Below are 18,374 nucleotides of genomic sequence, written 5' to 3'. Positions count from 1 at the left end.
GACGTCGCATCCTGGATGAGCAGCATCTGCCTGAAGCTCAACTCATAGAAAATGGAAGTCCTCGTCCTCGGATCCACCCCTGCGCATGGGACAACACCTGGTGGCCCACTGCCCTTGGCCACCCTCCAAAACCCACAGACCATGCCCTCATAATCAGCATCATACTCACCTTCTCTCTCACCATGAACCGACAGATCAGCACTGTATCTTCCACGTGCTTCAATATCCTCTGCATTCTCCGCAAGACCTTCTAATGGATCCCAAAAATCGGCCATCACCTATGAACTCATAACCAGACTGGACTACGGGAATGCCCTCTACACCGGAATCAACAAATCTGTACTCCTCACCTCCTCAACTCCAGACCATCCAGAATGTCGCAGCTAGACTCTTCCTCTGTGTCCCATGATAAGACCACATCACCCAGCACCTACGATACCTCCACTGGCTCCCCACCGAAAAGAGAGTGACTTTGAAGCTACTCACTCAGCCTACAAATCACTCCACAATACCGGACACCAATACCTCAATGAAGGAATCCCCTTCTATGCACCCAAGAGAAACCTCCTCTCCACCGACCTTACCCTGACCAAAATCACTTGCATCCACAGAGCCAGAATGGGAGGAAGAGCCTTCTCCTACATCGCAGCCAAAGCCTGGAACAAGCTCCTCATCAGCATCAGACGAACCCCCACACTGCAAACATTCAGGAAGAGCCTCAAGACCTGGCTCTTTGGATGAGCGGAGCTGCTCAAAACCCGCTCTCCCACCATCACCTTGAGACCCTCACAGGTGACTAGTGTGCTTCACAAATCCCTGACTGATTGATTGATTGATTGATTTATTGATTGATTGATTGATTGAATGCGAACAGGGCATTCTAATGGTAGAGTTGATATCTTTTCCAAATTATGAAACTGCTGTTAGTCTTGCATTCATAAAAGAATAGCTATTTATTCAAGATGTGTGGCTTCAATGGGTACAGACAGCCCAACATCTGTATCTTTTTCCAATCTATCAAATTTGTAATAGGTGTCAGGAGCGAAAAAGGGCTCCCTAAGTAACAATGGGGGACATATTTACTAAGAAGACCATTGTAACTCCATTAATACAGTATATTCACGATTTCTAATAAACATGCTTGATAGCATTTATAGTATTCCTAGACCCACTACATTTATTCTCAATCAGGGCATGCCACAAAATGTGTTTATATGCCAACAGGTTGCTATATCAGTAATCCTGAACTATCTTCAGCAGTTGCTAAAAATTACTCTCCATTGCTTTGCCACAGTAGGTTATCTGCGTTTTCTGGTGAATGATCAGTAAGAAATTCATGTGTGAATCGGAAAATAAAGCAATCATAGGTGCTATGTCCAGTTTTAGGAAATTAGCCTGGACCGCTTCTCTCCCTTTATTATCAAAAACAGGCCAAAAGAAGAGTAGTGATCTCAACACACCTCTGCAATATCTCTATCATTATGAAATGAGAATATTGGTCATCTCAGACAGCCACACATCTGCCCAGTTGCTTGTATACAAATTGTGAAGGGAATTAGAAAGCTGCATTGGCACTTCTCCTTTAATATTCTTCCTCCAAACGCAAGATTTTAAGTGTTATCAAAGGCTTGTACAAAGTTATAAAATAAATATGGAAGTCCAAGACATATTATCAAGTGACAAGTGCCAGGGCATTTTGTATTATGCATTATCAGTATTTGCTGCTTAAATCTTGTTAGGTTAAATGTCAGTATCCCACAGTATATCACCCAGCCAGTTAAATGTTAAATAATGACCTCAGCATAAACTTTTATGACAAAGGCAGACTATGGCCAATAATTGTCAGGAGGTTGTCACCATTTTTATTTGTTCTAACCTAGCACATAAGCTCTGGAACACTAAACATATGTGAGATAGGATTATGTTTATGCTACCGTAGATCAAGTTTCTGGACATAATAGATTTATAAGAGGCCTGTGTAATCTTTTTGACCAACAGGCGATGCATCATGCCTTTTTCTCGAGCTAATGTTCTCAAATGTCATTTTGTTACAAAATCACCTTTTGTTGCTTCTTAAAATAAAATCAAATAGTGGGAACAATTCTTGTAATGAGATGTTTGTTTTTTGATCTTTAACTATGTAGAACAATGGTGTTTAATTGCTTTCCTTTTCTAAGACTTGATTGGCATTTGAGCTCATAACAAACCATATGTTATACATATACTGTTTCCTTACAAGACAATATTTACTATCACATAGCACAGGAGATACGCTACCTTTACCACGGAATTACTTCTTTGGCAAGTTATTTATAGAAATAGTAATCACCTTCCTATAAATAGTACTTGTTGTTTCCTTAAGTGATTGTATCTTAAGTGTATCAGTAGGTTCCCAGACCTTTCTAGCATCCTCAGTACTGATCACATTTATCTATTGCCCATAACTTATTTTAAAATAAATTCCCTGGGTACCTCTATTTCAAAAACATCCCACTTACCATTGATGACTGTGCAGGTATAGTACTATGATTCCTATCATTCAACAACCTGAAGTTATATTCTTATAGAAGATGGGATTTCATGTATTGCCCCCATGCAAATCACTTGTATAGAGTTATGACAAGCACAGGTTCAATTGCATCTTTCTATAATTTTTTTAACTTCATCCACAACCCTGTCACCAAAATCGCCTAATTTGAGTTAATTCGCTGAACCAAGTTGGATTGTTATCGTATAACAAAAGGATACTATATCAGCGATACGTTGTCTTTCACATTCAGCTGTGAATAGATAATAGTAGATGGCCAATGATAAATAAGTGTAATTACTCTCATCTGACAGTAATACAAAGTGTATAATCTGGTAGACATAGTGCCATGAGAGCACAGGTTAATAACTCATTATGGATGGCAGTAGCCGAACCATATCTAGATGATGTCCTCCTTAAAGTGAATGCACATTGGTAAGGGAAGTACAACCTGGAATCACCAAGTCAACCATTGCCCATGTGTGCTGAAGAATCTAAAACTGTGGATCACCATGACCATTCCTGCCATTCCTTCATCCAATCTACTTAACACCAAGTGATAGAATTATAGTGGTGAATAATATTTGAATACAACCCATTTGGGATACCATTTACTAGTCAATTGCATAGGTGGTGTATTAACTCCTCTTGATACCCTCAGTGTCTTAATTGGAGTACTCTTGCCTCCTTGGTGCAGCATCAAAACCTCTGGAGTTATACTCGCCTGATTCTAAGGTATTTATCATTGTAGAGGATCAGTTATTAAGGTGGGTGGAGGTTAAGTGTTTTTTGAGCAAACCACAAATATCGTGATAACTTTTTTCCAGGATGTATTTGCAAAAGAATGGGATCCAGAAAAAGTTCTGACTGAGAGAGGGGTGCAGGTCGCTTTGGCTGAAATTAAGCTATTTTGAAAAAATGTAGGGTTAAACACCTTGACATCAACCCAAGAGTAACATCAAAGTCAAAAGGTTCATTCTGCTTTGTATTGAATGTGTTCAGGGTACGTACATTAGTAGGATTAATGTTGTGAATGCAATTGGAGGCTTAATTTGGTCATACATGTCCACTCTGCACACAGTGACCAGTGTTTCACTTTCTGAAATGATGCAGTATAGAAAAGTTTCATCACAATTGTGTCTGAGGTGTAAAATCTTTCTGGAAGGAAGGCAAAGACAAACTAGATCACATGAACGAAGTGAGAAATGGCAATGTGGGACATGAAAGGACAATGAGGTCACAGATGAGAATAGGTGATTGGGCGAGAATTAATAAGCCTGTTTGGTAAAGAAGGGTTTTCTAAGCACTGTGAACCAGTCCAGGTTTAAGAGATGAGAGGACATTCTGTGAAAGGGACTGGTGTTGGGTAGTGGAATCTTTCCGAACAGACACTGTTGAATAAGAGGTTCAGACAACTGTTGACAGTCCTTTGGTGAGGGGAACATTTTTCACTGGAGGAATGGATTCTCCATTACCTGAAGATTCCATGGGAATCTAGGAGGCGGAAGCAATGCAAAGTGGTAACCAAGGGTTAAAGTGTACCAGTGTGTCAGTGAGATAATGGTTGCCAGGTTCATATTATTTCATGTTCAGACATCTTCGTCGTATTAATATTTTGTTTGTTTTATACATAGTTATCTAATAATACGTATTTGCATATTGCTTTTTAGCATGTTAAATATACGTTATATTTTGTACATTCAACTTTATTATAATGGAGGTAATTTGCTTTTGGGAAGGGATTAGGTGACATTTTTGGTGTTTTAAAGTTCTGTCTTAGAGTTCTCTGCGTGTCACCATTCCGGCCAAAAAAGGCACTGGGCCCCAGTAATATCCTGGGCCCACATACACAAAGATTCCCATTTGCGATTTCCCAATAGTGAATGTTTGCTATTGGGAAATCACAAAGAGCTATGTATTACAGTGTGTTTAACACTGTTTGCTATTCTCAGTGGGTTCCAATTTTCCTGCCTCATTAATATTCATGAGGTAGGTCGCAATATGCAACCCATTGGGAATCGCTAAAAAACACAAGGATGGAGGCCTGCTAAGGACTGCAGACCACCATGTCTATTTGCTTTTAAATAAAGCAACCATTTTTTTAAAACTGCAGCCCCTTTTCCTTAACCCTTTGCATGGGGCCGTCCGACGTCACGGTGGGCGTGTGCGGAGGACGTCCGTGGGCCGTCCTGACCACGCCCAGTCATAAATCACCCGCACCCCGGTGGAATTCCAGCTGCGGTCAACAGGTTAAAGGAAAATTGGATGTGTTTCGAACAACAAAAAAAACTAAAAAGTTTTATTTTACATTTTTAATGTGTGTGGGGCCACTTCCTGCTCTTAAAAAATGTTTTTGCATACGCTCAGAAAGAGGAAGGGAGGTCCCTTGGGGACCCCATCCCATTTGTGAATGGTTTACCACCAACTTGAAGTTGGTGGTAAAATGTGACATACAGAGTTGTTATTAGGAAGGGACTTCCTTAACATGCCTCTTCCTAATTTGAACCACTAACCCATTTTGCAATTTGGTAATAGCTTACTGAAAATAGGGTTTGGTACATGTGAAAAGGCTTTTTTGCTGTCGCAAACGGCCAAATTCTGTGAATTGGGTCATTTGCGAAAGGCAAAAAGCTTTGTACATGTGGCCCTTGGTTTTTGCTTGACCTAAGGGTCTGCTTTACATCTGTATCTATGAGTTGCCTAACTTTCCACTTCACAGCAGCTGGGGAAAAGGTTGGAGGAGTTAAACAGTATAGGCGTCAAGGCTCAGTTGAAATTCCCGGCATTGCTAAGGGTGATGTGGAATAACCACATGCACCAAATCAAAACTGGGGAAGAGGCGGATGCTCTTATTGCAAAGATCAGATATGGACAAGGGGGGCAAGGTGGGAAGCAGACTTAGTGGGTCTTTTTACATTTATGACATGTAATCAGCAGGAATTTAGCTAAAAATTGGAAATGTTATTGCTACTCCATAGGGGGGGAGGGCTAAATAGGCCTTTGCCTATTAGAAGGGAGGGTTCCTCAAGGGCCGGGGGGGGTCACGGGGTCACAGGGAGGTGGGATGGGGGAGGCAGGAGGGCACGTGGGTGGGGAGCAGTGGGAAAAAAAGAAAAAATTTCAACCTCATCTCAACCTTATGTACAGTCTTTTTTGTCATGAAGGGGTGTCAACTCCTCCAGGTAGAACACGGGGGCGATGGCCGGCATGGACCTGAGGGATAGAAAGACCATCCTTACCTCCTGGAATGTTAACGGGTTAAGGTGCCCCTGGAGACAGAGGCTAATTCCTAAATACCTAGAACTTTTAACTGCACAAATATGCATGTTGCAAGAGACACACCTGAGCTATGAGGAAAGTAGCTTAATCTTCTCCAAGGTCCCTTGGGTTAAGAGCTTTAGCGCTTCGCATCAGACATCTCAAAATAGAGGGGTGGCTATATTAATTAAACAAGGTACTCCCTGTAATATAAAAAAAACACAATCAGACTCCTCAGGTAGGTGGTTGACAGTCCAATTGGCATTTGAAACTTTTGATTTGATCTGTGCCTCTTTCTACAGCCCCAATATGGACGATCCGACCTATATTTATAAATTACAATCAGTACTGATGTTGGAAACTCCACCCTATGTTATCGGGGGAGATTTTAATGGGGGCAGTTAAGGTACGTCGGGCACTACTTAATATGATTCATGATATGGATCTGATCGATCTACGGAGGGCACAAAAAGGAGATCAGCAGGGCTTTACTTTTTTATAGCAAGAAGCATGGCCACTCCTCTAGGATCGATTATGTTTTCTTGGACAGAATGTCAATGGCTAACCTAGGGGAGGTATCAGTTCTTCCGAGTCACCTCTCCAATCACGCACCTCTGCAGTTTGTATATCAGAGTAAGGAGGTACAGCGGCAACCATTGAGATGGACCCTTAATAGGGCGAAGCTTTTAGATCCCGAGGTGGTTGAAGCAGTACAGGCTCCCTATCTGGAATGTTTTTTCTTTGAACACAGGTTCCACAACACCGGATATAGTATGGGACACATATAAGGCCTGGTTAAGGGGGAAACTCCATGGAAAAATCTGCTATAAGAATAAGATCGAAGCTGAGGCATTAAAGGGGGTTGAGGGGAAGATAAGCAATCTGGAGAAAGACAGAGACGGTTTAAGCAACAGGGACTCGGAGCGACTTACACAGGTCTTGAAGAATCTGGAAGAGGTAAGATCAGAGTATAGAGGGAAGTTAGAAGCCAAGTGTAGGGCGCAGTGGAAATCCAGAATGATGCAGAACTTTGAATATGGGGAGAAGGCTGGCGCCCTTCTGGCATGGAAAGTAAGAACCGATCGCGCTAGAAATGATATAAAAGAACTTACTATTAATGCTAGCGGGGAAACCTCTAGTAAGATTGAGGATATGCAGTCCTGTCTCCTCTCCATCTTCTCGGAACTGTATAGAGAGGACCTGGCACCTCTACCGAGCTCTATCCAGTCATTTCTTGGAAATAAACATCTCCCCTTGCGCTCAGAAGAAAGTAAGAACACATTAGATGTTCCCTTTACGTTAGAGGAGATAGCAGATCAGATTAAAATATCAAAGAACAAAAAAGCTGCAGGCTCGGACTCACTCCCAAGCGAAATCTATAGACTCCTCAAAGAGGAGTTGATAAATGCACTGGGGTCACCTTTAACTCAGTTTACAGCCTAACTGGGAAGGTTCCTAAGACCTGGAAGCAGGCAACAATAGTTCTGATCTTAAAAACCGGCAAGGACCCAAAAAAGGAGGACTCCTATCATCCAATCTCCCCGCTGAATGCCGATTATAAGATCTTTATGGGAATTTTGGCAGGGAGACTGGCAAAACTTATCCCGAGGTTAATACACCCGGATCAGAAAGGGTTTGTTGCAGGGAGACACATTCAGGAGCAGTCACAGCTCTTGATTGGTAATATAGATCTGGCCATTCAGAGGACAGAACCCTTGGCCGTTGTCGCCTGAGACGTGGCCAAGGCTTTTGACAGAGTCTGCTGGGTGTACCTTTGTGAGGTCCTGAGGGCAATGGGGTTTGGCCCAATCTTCATTCGAACCTTGCAGAACTGCTATCAGGGTGCCTCCGCCCGAATCCTGCTAAATGGGCTCCTTACGCAGAGTTTTAACATACAGAGAGGAACCAGGCAGGGGTGTCCGATCTCGCCCCTTTTATTTCATATATACATGGAACCATTGGCACAGGCATTGGGACTGGATGATTCAATCTATCCTTTTAGATCCGAACAATACATTTCCAAAATAGCTCTCTACGCCGACGACCTAATACTGTACACAAGTGACCCAGAGGCAGCGATCCCTAGGGTGGAGAGCTTATGTGCGAGTTTGGGTCCCTATCTGGGTATCTAGTCAATAAAACCAAGACAGAGGTGATGTGTTGGAATCTGGAGTAGTCGGGGAGAGTCAGTGTTGAGCTGAGATATCTGGGGATCTACGTAGTAAAGGACTTGGAGAAGATACCTGAGCTTAATCTTAACAGGGTCATAAAGGAAATTGACGGCCTCTTTAGTAGATGGAGGAACCTTCCCATAACTATTTATGGAAAAACCAACCTGGTAAAGATGGTCATTCTCTCCAAGCTGTCTTACCTTTTTTCTTCCATACCATTAACATTCTCGAAAAAACGTTTAATGAAGGTACAGAGCAAGATTGGGAATTTTGTCTGGGGTGACAAAGGGGTTCGTCTGGCGTGGAAAAAACGTAGGCATAGACTAAAGAAAGGCGGGCCTGCCCTTCCCGACGTGAGGTTATACGCTGCAGCATTCCAGTTTAAAAGCATACGGATGCTACTTGTGAAACCAGGGGAGTCAGCTTGGGGCAGGCTGTTGGGAGAAGTGGCGAGAGTGGACGGAGGAGGCGACGGTGAGGCTTTTCTATATAAGTTTGGGTCACCAAAATTCTTCAAGTGGGTACGCCTGAAGGTTCTTGAGGGCGGCCTTGGAGCTATGGCATAGGCTCAGACGTAGCTGGGGCATTGGATACTATTCGGACAGTGCCCCTGTCTGGGATGCACCGGGAACACCGGAATGCTTAATGGACAGTTTGGCGTTGCCCATGAGAAGGGCAGGCATCACCATCTGGGCCGAACTTGTAGACTCCGGGGGGATACATCCATGGGAGTACCAGAGGGCAAAGATCGGGCCAGGGCTCTCCAGATTCAAATATCTACAGTTAGTATCATGGTACGAGGCAGAAAAGGGGGAGGTCAGTGGGAATAGAGAGATTGAAGGGTTGTGGCAATCTATCCTCCCAATTAATAAGGAAATCTCTATATGGTATAAAAACTTGTTGGAAACTGAGGATCACAAGACCCCCCCTTTAGCTGCAGTGTGGATGGAAACTCCCCTTGGGCCATCAATAGAGTCCTTGTATGAGCCCTCTTTAAAGATCTTGTATAAATATGTCAAGCCGCATGTCTAAAAAAAAATCATTTTTTTGTCATTAACAGGCTTTATTATACTCCCGCAAAAATCGCCAAGTTTGCCCCAGCACCAGCTCCTAAATGCCCCAGATGTTCAATACCTCTTGCTAATGACCTACATATCTTCTTTGAGTGTCCAGTACTTGAAAGATTTTGGACTGAGGTGGGCGACAACATTCGAGATATCTTTAACACCATCATAGAGATTAATATGTCATTAGTGTTTTTTTGGAGATGATGGTTGTCTCAGTCAGACCCTCTCTCAGAAGGACAGAGGCCTATTAATCTATTTGATTTTGTTGGCCAGAAGGGAAGTTTGTAGGAGGCGGAAAGAACCCCTACCCCCACAAAGGGAAGACTGGCTTAAGCCTCATTCTCCATGGCTCGTCTAGACTATGAGGGCGCAGAAGATAAGCTAATAAACATCTGGCACCCTTTTGTGAGATGGGGAAAAAAAATAAGATTAATATAATCGGTCTAATGATTACACCAGGTTCCCTCACAAAAAAGGGATTGGTCGGACGACCCTAGCGAGTGCGGTAAGCCGTAGGGGCCACAGATCACGAAGGCTGCTTCATAAGACCCGCAGAGGCTTGACATGCCTCTTCCTAATTTGAACCACTAACCCATTTTGCAATTTGGTAATAGCTTACTGAAAATAGGGTTTGGTACATGTGAAAAGGCTTTTTTGCTGACGCAAACGGCCCAATTCTGTGAATTGGGTCATTTGCGACAGGCAAAAAGCTTTGTACATGTGGCCCTTGGTTCTTGCTTGACCTAAGGGTCTGCTTTACATCTGTATCTGCGAGTTGCCTAACTTACCACTCCACAGCACTGCCAACTCAATAGCACTTTCCCTCACCACGTCAAAAAAACAGCTTAGAAACATTCAGAAAATGATAGTCTAAACATCACATGTCCTAAAGAGCAAAGCATTGCATGATAGCCTTATAACTGGCCGATGACAACTTTCCAGCGTGAAAGATGCACACACTGGGAAATGGGAAACTCCCTACTCAGCTCAACTAAAAGTGCCATGTGGTACACCCCTAAACTAGGTAGGTTTTATGGAAGGGGTTTCGGATGCATCTGCATGCTTTGGTGTGATACTTTACCCTATATACCAGAAGGAACAGTATAACCAACCTAAAACTTGTGTGCAACTTTCTGCTGAAAACGAGCAAGTACCCAGAATCGCATGTCTAGGAATGCAAGCACTGGTTCTGCCGACTGGTGGTAAACACTCCTGAACTTGTAATTATGAACTTCATGTACCAGCATGCAGTGGGGGTATTGGTGCTGACCTGCTGACAGTATGTTCGCCCCCCGTGCCTTGTCAGAAGTGCTGGTATCATTACATGAACACGCTTGTATAAAGTTTAGATAGTGTCACATTCAACACATAGCAGCCCTTCTGAAGAGTGCCAGTACTCTCTTCAATCCTTTAAGTTTTTGAAGGGTACTGCAACTGTACAGTCAATTTAAAAGGTAAACAAACCCTTCTGAGAAGTCTCACATTAAACAGTATTTTAGCCCCAAGGCAGTGCTTGATTTGAGCCAGCTGTGTCCAGTGCTCTAGCCTGGTACTTAATTGTCAACACTGCACTTATGGCAATCTGCCACATGGTGGCGTTGTCTGCCGAATTTAAGAAATTATCAAAAGAGTCGTTTATCAATTCAATATACATTAAAACGGACTAATGCCCGCCACAAAGCCATTCTTACAGCATTGAGCGCCTGGAATAGTCTGAATTGTCACCCGAGTAGGAGAGTGGTTGTTAGTACTTGTGATGGTACTGTCCTTGGAATCGCCGGCCAGGGCAGTGAGTGGTGCAAGCTGCAGTGGCCTCCCGACGAGGACTCTGACATGTCTGTCTTTTCACAAACTAAGCACTGGCCAATAGAAAATTCGACCTCCAGAAACGGCCAATAACATTTATACCCGAGACAGCAGCGTGCGCAAGAGACAGCAATGCTTGTTCCGAGCGTAGGCCAACAGTTACCGTATTTCACCACCTTCCCTGAAGCGAGTGGACGGGAGGAAGGCTAAGCGAAGAGCCGACGGCTGAACACAATCTCGCCCTGAGATTTCTGCTTCCTCCGCACTCAAGCCCTTTTTAATCTATTAATTACACCTGTCACTATTTCCATTTCACAACGTCCATCCCATATTTCCAATACGTTTTAAGTTAAAACAGCAAACTCTTTATCATGGAATCATCATTAAGCTGTAAGTAACGTAATTTTGCCCATGAATCCTCGTGGAAATTGAGCCTTTCAGACGGTGTTTAAAAGGTATTTCAATACCGTAGATCTCTTTTGCGGTGTAATTCCAACCAGGCTTTTGGCATGAATTCCAACGCAGAGAGCTAGATGACTTAATTTATACAGTATTGGCTATCATCAACTCTTTTTTTCCTACACATAAAATACCATTTTGCCCTTAACACGTCCAATCAATTTATTTTTATTTAAATCACTTTTCAAAATGTTTAAATTGAGCTTTAAATTTTGTATTGCAGTATTCAAGGGCAAGCATGTGACCTTTTTGTTGTCATTTATCTCATACATACACGTATACTAGAAGGAAGTTTGCAATATTTGCATAAAATAATGCAAATAATATCCATATTAAAAGACCATGATGTCACTACCCTCCTGTAATAATGTAGTACAGTTCGCTTGTGACAAGAATGCTCTGTGCAACCAGGCCAGGTGAAAAGTAGCTCTATCAGCAGAACACCAATTGCAATTTAAACAATTAAAATCTGCTTCTTGCACTAAAAATGTTCAGGCCATAGCAAATAAAAAAAATGCCTGTTTTTGTTTTGCACTTCTAAAGTTCAGTACAGGTTAACATTAATCTCAAGTGATGAGCTGAATATTCCTCCTGGCTGTTAAAGACCTGTATGACATTTGGGCTCCAAAGATGAAACACCTCCCAACTCACTGGCCAAAATGTTTGCCACAAAATCATTTTCCCAGGAGTGAAAGAGGCAACTCATCATCATCATCATCTTTATTTCGGCATCATATGCCATAAAAGGTACAAATAACATTGAATGTAAAACAATAGATATTAAGATATATACAAGCATAAAAACATGTAAAAACGTTATACAAATACAAGGACCCGCCTTTTGACATTCTCAGACTATCTGACTCAGGGCTTTCCATTATAACAATGTTTCATAGATCCCCATTTAGAAGGTGTCTCCTCTTGTGCCAGACAGACCCCAGATATTTGGCTAAAGCAAAGACAATATGACCAGAGAGATTCGTCTTTAAAACCCAGTATGCTTGCAGGCAATGGGAGAAGCCCAAGTTTTTACATTGTGGGACAATCCATTTTCTCCGCGCCTGCACATACGCATTACAGAAAAACAATATGTGCAAATCAGTTTCTTGTTCGGATTTGCATCCGGGGCAATGAGACGGGATGGGTCGGCCCATTTACTAGTAAGGGCGCGTAACGGTAAACTACCATACCTCCATTGGAGATACAGTTTCCTGAAAGAGGCAACTGGGCTGTGGGCTATGGGGCCAACTGGATCAGGTGCAGCATGTGTGCTTTATGACTTTTCTCTTCTTCAGCTGGTCCTGTCAAGTGAAGAGCTTGTGAACAGTGGTCCGAGCCCTTTGTTTCACAATGCAAGGCGCTGGCATCACCCCGCCTCCGATCTGCAAGCGTGGGAGATCATCCGAGGAAGCCCAAGTGTCAGATTTATTTTGACTTTACGTTCAAGTGTATCCCTCTTTCAGAGTCAATGCTAGTGGTGGTATGGTCCAGATTGTTGCAAGGATTTCTGCTCATACACAGAACTGTGCACAGAGACCTAGGACATTAGTGAATTGTGGTGTACCAGAATCTCACCTCAGTACCTAGAAACCCCAACCATCTAGCAATCAGTGTCACATTAGCTCTTCGCCCTATAGCAAAGTAACCAATGATTAGACAACCTAGAACATGCGACCTAGGACCTTCTCAGGAATGGTGCGAAGTGAGAACACTCTTTTGTTATACTCTCATACCAGTCCACAACAGGAGTAAAAAGGAGACACAGTAAGGTTAAAATATTTATTTTAATGACGTGATCTCATGCGCAGTATTTTAGTCAACATAAGCAGACAAATGATTAAAAATAATATGGTCAGCATGGTTACAACTCCATAAAATACAAAAGGAGGAATCATATTACAATGATAGTGCAAACAGGTGATATAGCGCCTAGTTTTAACACCCTCCCTAAATAGGAACAATGTATTATAAACTAAAGAAGGTCTCTTGAGCTTGTTTTGGGGGACCCCATTACCTTTCCGTTCAGTAAGTGTAAATTACATCTGGATCGGCAAGTCTCTCTGCATCCCTGGAATCTTCCAAGTGTGTGAAAATATGGCAAGTGTGCTATGATAAAGGCGCCAGAATCTTGCTTGGCTCGCAGCTGCCAAATGTTGTTTCTAGAATGTGTTACACGGACATGCCGATAAACAGTCTCACATGTTATGATAACCTTGACGGCTCAGCACTCACTGTACAGACTGGGGGCACGATGTACGTCTAGAGAGGTCGAAAAACAAACCTTTTCTCATGTATAGACCTTTGTGAAAGCTAACTTGCAAAAACAGATATGCAGTGTTGTGTGCAAAAAGCAGCAAAAGGTAAAATGGCGTTTAAACTTCTAATAAGCCATGCTAACATAACATGCACTCAAAAGGAGGCCCTAAACCATACTACAAGATGCACCATACCGCCAAGACCCCAGCAGCAGCTGTCATATCCCCAACCAGGGGGCTAATTAGACAGTTCTGTGTTAGGACCCAGGTCCATAGGGGCTCCCACAGTGGGGCAGTTGGTGTTGAAGGGGCGAGAAGTTCTTGTTGATGTGCACCGGGGCATCAATATAGCTGCATGGAAACAGTTTTTCTAGGTGCACTTAAATCATAACCTATTTTGTGTAAAATGTATCTTCATGGAAATCAACCTAGTGTGCTGGAGATCTTCCACATTTTTGGCCAACCATGCCAGACAGTGTTATTATTAAGTGATTATGAACATTATTGAAGCAGGAAATGTTAGAAGGCTGGTCGCACTCCTGTGGGATTGCATGACTCCTGCTGTGGATTCCAAGGGGAAAGGCATGCTGTCTCTTCACGTATTTAGTTGATCTTGGCCAAATGCAGGTTGGCAGTCCTGGGCTTTACACAGACTTTACATTGCAGCCAAAGTGGCAACGCGCACAGTGAGACAACTGAAGGGACCATATTGTCCTTGTTCCAGGATCTAGAGTAGGCACTCATTTCCAGTTCAGGTATTGGCAGTGCCCCACTGATATCTCAAAGCCTAAGCCGCTACACAGCAGCATGCCAACAGCAGCCACAATGCCATCTTGCTGAATAAAACAAGGTGCCACAGCATTCTCCAGGTCCTCTGTCAAAGACACAATGTTGAGCCTCTTTCCACAGCAGCTTCTCTTTGGGCTTTTGAGCATCCACAAATTCATGCTGATCTGATGTATCTATCTAAGGAAGAAACATTAGCAGAGAAACTCGACTGCTGTTTATCTGTAAGATCCTGTAAAACACATTCAAATGAAGTTTGATAACGAGTAAAATAATCTTCAAGCCAAAACCTCTGAAAGAGTTAGAGTCGTCCTACTTGAGGTGCAGGGCGTTGTTGGTCTAGTGAGGCAGGGGAATATGACCCTTATCACAGAACACCTTTATGCGCCCTGTTTCTCATTAATCCTACTGTGAGGACCAAATCTACCCAGCATTGACACAGCTCATCTGAAGGTTGGACTCAGTTAGAAGCCTCTTATGTGCTGAAGAAGCAATTGGAAAAGACACACAGATGATGGACGGAATGCAGAGCAAATCAAATATTCACCCCCAGTCAAAACATCTGGGTTAAGTCCATTGTTCTTTTGCTCACCAGGCCACACCAGTTTAGACCCAGCCATTGCAAATCAGTCTTGATCCTGTGCCCCTTGGGAATAGTCCAGCCTGAAGTGGGTCCCGTGCTCTCCATGCCACTGGAATCAAGCTATCCTGGCTGATGAGAGGTTAAATACTGAAACCGGTCCTAGGATGCTTGTTTCCAGTCCAGGGAGGACCTGGCCTGGCAGTTCGGGCTGGACTGTTCCCATTGGGCGCTGGGTCAAGACTGATTTGCCTATGGCTGGATTCAACTGGAATGGCATGGTGAGCAAATAATGATGGATTTAAGCCCGGATCTCTGTACTGGGGTGAGTGTATGACACTGTTCTGCATTCTGCCAGTCAATTGTTCTTTTTGAAGATACGATTATATGTATATAAGGTAATTCCATCGAGCGACAAATTACCTTAAGATGACCTTGTTCATAGAGACACCGTGCAATTAGACAAGTCAATAAAGTAAATATGGATCCTAAGATTCTCCCATACTCTGAACAGTCTGACTGTGAATAGATTACTATATAAAGTGACTGCTGCTGAAATCTAAAGAGTGATTAAGGTATGGTTAGGTATTCTTTCAAAGAGAAGACAGGACTTTAGCCTGATACATGAATAGTGCCAAGAAAAAACCATGTTATTAATTCAGAAAACCTATAATAGATGAGGTATTTAAAAAAGCACAACCTATTACAGAAATATTTGTTTCAAGGCAATGATGCAGCTGGGATGGGGGTTAGGATGGGCTTTGCACTGGGCAGATAACTGAATCAAAGTCAAGTACAAGCTGCACTTGAGCAGATGGTAGTTTAGTCCCGGGCAGTAGCTTAAAATTAACAAATCAAGAATACATCAATGAAAGTGAAGCGCATTAGGCCCCAGAAGGATGACAGAGAGTAAGTAGTATATTTGCAAACCACAAAGGTCTATTAGCAGATTAGTAAAGGTACAAACTCAAATCATTCAAATTAGTCATAAATCAGTGACTATCTTATAAATGCATTGGTCAGTATTCAAAGTAATTTAAAATAGCAAAAACAAATACAACTATCTAAACGTTTTTATCAGCAAATCAAGCAAGTTTCATTTTCCTCTGAAGGGAAATTGCGTAGCATGCTAAGCTAAATGGAAACCGGGAAATTTATGATAGAAGTCAAGCAGAAAGTGCCTGCAAGTAAACCCTCTAAAAGGCAGAATAAAAAAAAAATCAGTCGTAAGAATGGATTTGCACAGGAGCCTAACTCTTTGAGCAGGAGCAAAAGTGAATGACTACTCTCGAGGGAGTGGAAAGGGGCATCTGAACCTAACGAGTTCAGCAATGCACAATTAAAGCATGCAATTCTCAACAAGTTGCATCACTCCCCACAGTTCCCAGGGAGAGGAGACCAATCAGGATTGACCAATTCCCAATATTTGGGGTGGGGGGTTTACCCTCTTTCCAGTCATCACACAATGGAAGCTTTCTGCTGCTCGATCTTCAAGAGGTATCTGATAGTAGGACAATACATCAATGTGAGCCTGTCCTCAGCACAGACACGAGGATTCAGTCTTCAGCTTTCAGTGAAACACAGACAGATAAACAATTCTCAGAGAAACTAAAAAGCTTTGCAACAATCTAATTAATGTGAACTTCTGCAGCTTGGCTCCTAAAATGAGAGAGAGAACATCAGCCAAATGTACATTTTTATGTTATTGTCAATCATTTAAACCCAGGACTATATGAACTATGGCTAACTTACTGTGAGCATCATACTCTATATATGTGTATATAATGTGCAGATAAGTATATGTTATGCAAAAGGAAAAATAGTGGCAGAGGGTCACCAACAACACAACGATACAAGGAGACAATCCAAGAATGTGTGTGTGTGTGTACTCTGACTGCTGGTTATAATATGTGTTTTGGAGAACTGATCTAAGACTTGTGAGGAAGGATCACAAAAACAGTAGTAGAAAGTCTGAAGAAAGAGAAATCTACAATGTTTGAGCTGAAGCCATGTTCATTAGAGGTGCCGAAGCAGGTACTGACGTAGGTGAGATTTCTTGAATACAGAGCCAAAGAATCGGAAGGGTGCTTGAGGCGAAATAAAATGATTTGATTTTCCTATCTGAGAAGTGTGAGGGGTAAGACATAGACACATACATGGAACAATTGTTTGCCCAAACTGCTGCACCACAGGGACTCTCAAGCTGTTACACCATACAGCAAGTGCTAACGGGTTCCAACTGGCCCTCTTCCTTGTCTCGGCTCATTCCTTAGACAATGGTGATGCAACTGTTGAACTATCAAGACTTCAATGTGAATGTTCAGAATACTGCATATTCAGATCATTTTCAAGTAGATAACAATAAGGTTATGAATGTTCCTGATTACACAATTGTAGTGCAACATCAGAGGTCATTCTTTTTGGTTTTGAAGTGCAACTTCTGACAAATGGGTATGCAATACAAGTCGCGGTTCCCAACAAAGCTGAAGTGGTTATTAATGCCTAGGTTCCTTGTTTTGATGGAGCTCAATTGGGTGTGGAATGGAGTTAAGCATCACTAGTCAGATCTGAAAGGTCCACAGCATTTGCGGGCAAGGTCAACAGAAGATAACGAAACATGAAATCCAGACTCTGAGGCACCAGGAAACCATCTTATCATCTGGAGGGGCAAAAGGAGGCACCAGTGATGGAAACTGCCTTTTACGATGGATAACCACCATTAATCTACAGGGATCAATAATAATCCATGATCAGCCAATAATTTGATGCAGTAAGAACTTCTTCAATACAATCATTGTAGATGCTAGCCTCGAAGCAGCAGAAAGGTTTGATTGAAATAAGGCACATATTCCACTACTACTGATGCTCTACACATTTTGACACAGGTGGGACCATAAGGGTTGTGAGAGCTCACAGGTATCCTCTCTTTATTACCCTTTGCCCTGGGGTTACGGACATTGACTTATCAAATTTGCTCATTATTGGACTGGGAGCTGCCTTTGTCCACTTTTGGGGGCAGTGGTTGTTGGGATGTGTTTTTTATGGTTTGTTGCATTCCTAGCTCCTCCTGTATCCCTGTTCTTGGCTCAGGAACCATTGTACTAGCATGTTGGATTGCAACGTAAGGTGAGTTAATGCAGGATGGACATTTATGTCAGGTGTCAATATGGTCCTCTCTAACAAGTATACATTGCTTGCATGGATTGTGAGAGATATGAAAATTGTCAATACATTATATTAGTTTCTTACCTATATGGAGAGAAGGGGTGCACAAATTGTATTCTGCCTGAGACACACCGCAAACATGAGGTGCATAAAAAAATTGATTGAACAATGCAGATAACAGTTGTTATTTACAGGCTGTTGTCTTATGCTGGGAGGCCATGATATGGATAACGTCTGGGGTCCCATTTGTAGCAAATAAAAGCATGAGGGACTAAGAGGGACAGTACGTTTTAGTGACAG

This window comes from Lissotriton vulgaris, chromosome 12 (assembly GCF_964263255.1).
Source record: "Lissotriton vulgaris chromosome 12, aLisVul1.2, whole genome shotgun sequence".
Classification (NCBI taxonomy): Eukaryota; Metazoa; Chordata; class Amphibia; order Caudata; family Salamandridae; genus Lissotriton; species Lissotriton vulgaris.
Note: the sequence above shows the minus strand (reverse complement) of the source record.